At 38.8% G+C, this 7,045-nt stretch overlaps 1 pseudogene; it reads left to right on the forward strand.

Annotated features, from left to right (window-relative positions):
• The first annotated feature begins 3,593 nt into the window (after nucleotides 1–3,593).
• Nucleotides 3,594–6,233, forward strand: LOC138591978 (uncharacterized; annotated as a pseudogene).
• The last annotated feature ends 812 nt before the right edge of the window (nucleotides 6,234–7,045 follow it).

A 7,045-nucleotide genomic window follows, 5' to 3' on the forward strand; every position in this document is an offset into this window, starting at 1 on the left:
TGTGTATGTTTGTCATGATACAGCTGTATTGTGTATATGCATGACGGTCTTCAGCTGTGTCATTTTGGTCTTGAAACACATGGTGGGTTAGTAATTTTATACATGATGTCATGTTCTGAACGTGTGAATTGCGCGTGAAGGTGTCATGGTCTGGTACAGAATTAATTTAAGTAATGACAGTGACAGTACGTAGTTGCACGGATTATGTAGGAAAATTATAATTATGGTGCTGCACAGAAGACGTCACATGTCAAGCACTGTATGTACAGGTGCACGTATTGCGAACGCATTTGTGACTTTGTGTCTGTGGTGTGTGCATGTGTGGTTGCGTGTGTGTGTGTGCTGAAATGATCATATGGGAGCGATAGAATGTTATGTGACAGTGTACAGTAAGTTACTTGTTCGCGGATAGTATTGTGTTAAACAGATGTGGACATACGTGAGTGAGGTAATAGGCCAATTTTGTAGTTATGTTCTTGTCTTTGTTTTGCTTTGGAGAGTTATATCAAGTTGTGGGAGGGACATTGTGTTAAAGTTAGGGCAATTTCTAAGTTAGACTGTTTTATTTTGCTATGAATAATTCAGGACTGTATGTGTGAAAGAGTTTTGTCATTGCATTTATGTGCGGTATATTAATTGCGCTCGCGTAGTTGAATGTAACAATAAACCGTATTGTAACGATTTAACGAAGCTATGGTTTTTGTGTGTGTGTGCGTGTTTGTTTGTCCAGAAGCGCGGTGGAAAGTTATGCGTTAACTGTTTGAAATGCAGGTTTCTATTTAGGAAATTTAGGTTTGTCGTTACACATGCAATGTTTAGGTTGCATGTGTTGAAAAGCGCAGTTAGTGTGCTTTTGGTTAGCGCGGTTTCTTCGTTTGTCAGTGACTGTAGGTGTAATTTGTTGGCCTACTGTACTGTTGTGGTGTTAGGCCTGTCGTTGTGACAAGGATGTGGGGGATGGTATTTGATGCATAGTAGATAGCGAATGTAGTGGCGAGTGTTATTGTAATGAGCTCGTGTATAATGAGTTAGTTGATACACAAATTCAAGACACATTGTAATACATTTAGTGGATTAGTTGTTTCTTTATCCGTTTTTGTTTTCGTCTGAGAAGGGAAACTCGCTGTGTGAGTGTCACTGTAAATGGTGAATGTGAATTAGATATCTTTTGTTTTAACATATCTAATAAAATGTTGTGAGTGCATATCTGAATGGCATAGTGGCTGTTGTTTGGCAAAAAGAACCAAGAATATATACTTACTTTTAGAGTGTCTTGAGAAGTGTTTGGAGAATTTGAGGCTTTAAGTGTTGAGTCGGAGATGTATCTTTGTGGATGTCTCATGAAGAGTGAAGGTAGAATCGGAAGTGTAGGTTTTTTAAGGAGGTGTTGCGGGATTGGTTGGTAACGGCGGATTTCCGTGTGATATCAGATACCATAGTTATTTTCTCCTCTTTTTGTGGATGTGTTGATGTTATAATATGTGAAGTCAGGTAAAGTTAGAGTATGTAGACGAATTATAAAGTTGCAAAGTTGTTTATAAGGTAGTGAAATGGTAACATTAAAGTTGGGAGTAGACAGTGAGGGATGACATGCATTAAAAGATCGCCAGAACGAGAGTCGAACCTGTGATCAGTGCAATGGGGCGTAAAGCTTCCATACAATATTCGTCCGCTTTACCAACTGAGCTAAAGCAGCGTCTTTGAAGATGTGTTTGTTTAGGGACAGATTAAATGCGAGGAGCAGTTTTTAAAAAAGTTAATCGTTCGTGGAGGTATACGTGTTTGACTGTGAGGTAATTAAGGTTTCTCTAAGTAATAATGGTAAGTTTTATTTAGATTAAAAAAGGAACCAAGAATACCATGTTTATAATGAGGGCATACATCAGTAAATAGTGATATGTGTAGGCTTTAAATTGATTAATACTAACAATAATATACGCGATACAATAGTCATGATTGTTTAGTAACAAATGTGACTGTTTTTTAGGGACTTTTATTTTGGTTGCTGATAATGTTTCGATAGTAGGCGAGCTCTGCGGACGTTGGTGAGGACAGTGTACGCCCTGCATTGTTATACGTAATGTGGTATGGCTGCCGCTGATTGGCTTGTTGAAACAATACAGGCTGGTCATAAAAGGTGAGCCCAGGTAATGCTCTGTGCTTTTTGGTGTTTCATCGAGAGGCTCCTACTGCTCTTCTGAGACAAGAGACTTTTGTTTCCTGGCTCGTGAGGATCAGACTTTGAAGACACAACAGGGATTTTAATTTCTTTGTTTCTTCGTGTAGCTGTTTTCCTTGAGGATCTCTTCATATTAAGGTGAGTGGCATTTATCCGTATTACTTGTGTGAGTTGTTGTGTGTGTGTTCATTGTGTTCATGTTATTTTAGAGCGTTATTGATTTGTGACGCTTTGTTTACTGTGTAAATAACATGTATGGTGCAAAGCTGTTTCGTTGGTGAGTCGACAGCATAAGCAAGACAGAGTTTTAAAGAGTAGAAGATTAAATGAGCGTTATTGATTTGTTACGCTTTCTGTAGTGTTTAAATGGCATGTAAGCGAAATTTGGCGCGATGTTGCTCTGCTTTTGTGTCGGCAACAAAGGTCTTAACATCAATTCTGAAGAAAACAAAGTTCAATGCGCGTTGTAGATGTATGACGCTTAGTGTTGTGTGTAAATAGCACGTGAGTGAAATAGAGTGTGAAGTTGTTCCTTCGGCAGCACAGGTATAACAGCAGTTTGAAAAGAAAAGGTTAAATGAGCGTTACTGTTTTTTTTTACGGTTTAGTCTTTGAGTATACCGCACGTAAGAAAAATGGCGTAAAGTTGTATTGTTTTAGAGTCGGCAGCACATGTATTAACAGGAGTTTATTAAATCAGTTAAATGGGTGTTTAGTTATGATGTGTGTTGTGCGAAAATCTCACATAAGCGAAATATGGCTCGAAGTTGTTATGCCTGTGAGTCGGCAGCATAAGAAGTGTAAATAGCGTAACTGGTATTACGATAGGGCTTCACGTGGTTGCATTTCAAGCACGTTCTCTGTTTACTTGTAGCGTCGGTGTTGTTTTGCTACGTTGGAAAGGTGAACAAACACTGTGGCGCCTTTACACTGTTTTGCTTTTACTCAGTTGTGATATCTATACGTTATATGTAAGTATGACATTGTAGTCATTTTACATTGGATCACACAATGTCTGCGTACATCGTCAGTGATGATCTTCTAAATGGTGATCTGTTTTTTCATGGAATTAAAACGTGGTTGATGTGTAAACAAACAGCATGTGTTTGAAATACATGGCGATGTTCCATGTTAGGGTTTGCAGTTACGTAGAGTGGAGATCGCATTTGTGACGTTAGTATTAGTACTTGATTTCTAAGACGTTGAAAGATTTGGTTTCGTCATGTATTCGTGTGTTTTAGATAGAAAATGGAATGAAGGCGTAATAATGTAGGATCGCAATGTTAGTGTGAGAAGGATTGTTTTTAGTAAGTCGTTGTAATTCCTTATCCATCTTTGTAAGTATCGATTTATCAGAGTTAAGTTAATACGGGTTTTTTCATGTCTTTCTAAGAGGTTTTTGTTATATTTGCAGATGCCTCGCGGTCGTGGTCATCGTCGCTCAGTGGCAGCCAAAAAGCGAATGACTGAGCGGTGTACACCGGACGTGAAGTTTCTGAAGCCCAGCAATTGGTTCAATGCACATATGTATTAATATTTTATTTTCTATAGAAGTGTATGTAGTGATTATAGTATATTCTGTGTTTTATCGTGTTTTGTAGTAGCAAAAACATTAAGTGTTATTCATACAAAATTCATGTTATGAAAGCCTGATATGTATAATGTGTTCTTTTGTGATTTGTCGTTATGAATAGGCAGGGGTACAGGGTATCGCCATGCTGTGCGGAAATGGACAGTTTCGACATTGAGTGGTAAATGTCATAAACTGGTCCTTCCGGCTGAGTCTCCTGACAAGTAGGTAATATTTATGATTTCATATAGCAAGTACCAGATGTGTAAATGTAGTAATTGTGAATTGGCAATTAATAATAAGTGTTCTCTGTTGTGTTAGTTTGTTCTTCTTGTAGGGGACTCTCATCTACGATCCATTGCTGATGGATTCGTGAAGATGCCAGAGGGAAAACTGTGTTTTGGTATCATGTCGACACCAGGGGGTTCTGCTAATGATGAGAGGATTGAGTTGATTAATGCACCCATTTCCCAATCTCCTGAACTTGTTTGTGTTCTTGCTCCTAGTAACAACCTGACAGCCTCCAGGACCATTGGTGAAGCTGGTGAAGAGTTTGGCAAGCTTCTGACGAGTGCTTGCTCCCGTTGGTCCAATGTAAGCTTACTTGTAAATTATTTATTGCTGCTGGTGTTATATCATATATATATATATATATATAGTATACAAATATATATGTTTATGTAAGTGTATTTCAAGAAAAAGTTTGTAATTTCCTGTGTTGATAGGTATGAATTCATAACTGTTATCTAACCTGAATTGTTATAACCAGGTTGTGGCTGTGGATTTCCCTCCACGCCTCTGCATGGATGTGGCTCCTCAGGATCTTTTGCGGCAGGAGTTTCATCGTGTAGCAGCTCGTATGGGTATGTATTCTAAAAGATCTGATGTATAGTGGTCTTCACTGTATAATTTTTATGTTAGCAATAAATACGTAATTGAATTATATTATTTTTGGACATGAATGACATGCAAAGTATTTGGTGATATTTCATACTCTCTGTTGTCCTATGTTAGGTGTGAAGTACTTGTCCAATGCTAAGCACTTCCCTTTGTCCCAGCCTGAACTGTGGGCCACTGATGGCGTAAGTGCAATTGTCGTTTATGATTAGAGCACTTTATGGCAGATACATATGGATTGCATGTGATTGATATATTGTCATGTATTTTGAACAGATCCACTTGTCTGATGATGAGGGGATGCCTATCTTTGCACAGTTGTTGTGGAATGCTGCTTATACAGTAAGTTGGATGTAAAATGCTTTCTGTTTAGATGTAGTAGATGTGTTTATTGTTGACGGTGTTAATTGTAGTCATGTATGCTATGAGTCATCATAGTCATGTATGCTTTGAATTGTTTGTCTGTAATTCTTGACTTTGTAAGTGTTCATTTTAACAAATTATGCATTAAGGAAATTATGCTTGTTACAGAAGCTGGAGTCAGTCTCTGCAAGTGCGCAGTCGCAGGTGCAGTCTCCCTCCAGGAGCGTGGCAGCGCGTTTCACTCCAAGGGTGGTGGTGAAGGGGAAGGAAACATCACCACGTCCTCCATTGAACCCCTTTGAGTGGTCTGTTGTTGGACAGAGCAGGAAGGTAATATGCTTGCAATGTAGTTGTGAAATAGAGATATGGTAAATGTGAAGTAATAGTATGAAATGTAAGTGTTGGTAAAACAGTACTTGTGTTTTAACCAACAATGTTGTGTTTTATTACAGAGGAACTCGTCGGGGGAGAGCAGGATGGTTGAGCAGCAGGTTTGTTATGTTCTCTCATGCTAGCACAGACAAATACACTCATACAGCTTTTAGAAATGTATGTTTTTAGTGTAACATGTATTACAGTATGGTCTACTTATGAGTTGACAGACTCAACAACAATATTGTGTGTAAATTTGTTTTTGCAGTTGGTGAAGGAGTGCTCCATCCCATTAACACCGGTGTGGTTTAGTTTTGCCCTGTTGCGATGGACAAGGTTGTACCATCAGATGTGCCCTGTGTTGCAGAGTCCACAGGTGTTCCTAAAGGCAGAAAGGTAAATTTTAGGAGAAATTCTACTGTGTATGTACTCTTGATTAAAACAATGACAACTGCGTAAATTGTGTATATGCAGTATGCAATACAATTGCTAAATGATGTTATGTTGTTTGTTAATCAGAAGCCCATTTTGGTACAGAGGAAGAGGGCTGTGTCCTTGAAGAAGAGCCTGTCACAGTGCCAGGTAAGTTATTGTTTGTATTTTTTATGTTTCAGTTATATATGTATGTTTGTTCTATAGCGAGGACAAGTTAGACAGCAAGGCTATGTTTTAAGCATGTACACTAAGAAACTATATGACAGTTTGTGAAGGTACCAATGTTATTGTGTTTATGAAGTCTATTCATGCGTTTGCCTGTTTTAGGTGGAGGAAGCACTGAGTGTTGCAGAGGAGAGCTCCTGTTCTTCTCCTACCAGTGTTGTGTGTGTGGCTGCAAAGGAGGAGGTTTGTTGATATTCTATGTATATAATGAACAATATAATGACAATATATTTGGGTTGTTTGAGAGAAGTAACAGTGTCCATCAAATACAGTTTGCTTGAGTATATGTGATTGTTTGTTACCAATAGGTGAGTTTAGTTTGGGCAGTTCATTTATACGTTTTGTTGTGGTTGTGTTGTTGTAGGTGAAGGCATCACTGGGCAATGAGGGGTGTGTGTCCACGACATCATCGTCCACATCAGTTGTGCAAGATGCTGCAAAGGAGGAGGTTTGTGCTCTAGTGTATTTTTACAGAACATGTGAAGCTGTTTGATTTCTTGTAGATATCTGTTGTCCAGGCTAGGTTGCATAAGTGATCCAAACAGACACAAACAGCACAAGTTGTGATGTCATTTGTAGTAGTTTGTATTTATGTGTATGTGTGTAGAGGTCTGTTACTGTTAATGAAGGTAAAATAATACATTTCTTTTTTGCAGGAGGCAACATCTGGTGTGGTGGAAGTGTCAGCTGAGTCATCTCATGCCAGTTCTTTGCAGGAGGATGTGTGTGACACGCATCAGAGTTCAAGATCAAGAACAGGTGAAAGCGATGTTAAAACAGTGTCTTGTGACTGCTAAAGAGTTGCCTAAAGCTGTTGTTTGTGGTAGTTATGTAGGACCTGCTAAACACAACTCAGATGTCAATACATTGATAGCTTGTGGCGTTGTGTCTGTAATCAAACATGTGATAGCACCTGCCTGCAACATGGAAAACAAGAGATCTAGATATGATCCGTGCAGAAGGTAGGAAGTTGGTTAACTTCATAGCAACGGAAAGCCGGAAAG

This window comes from Semicossyphus pulcher, unplaced genomic scaffold (assembly GCF_022749685.1).
Source record: "Semicossyphus pulcher isolate SPU_LCO1_2020_fin unplaced genomic scaffold, fSemPul1.0.p SCAF_1, whole genome shotgun sequence".
Taxonomy (NCBI): domain Eukaryota; kingdom Metazoa; phylum Chordata; class Actinopteri; order Labriformes; family Labridae; genus Semicossyphus; species Semicossyphus pulcher.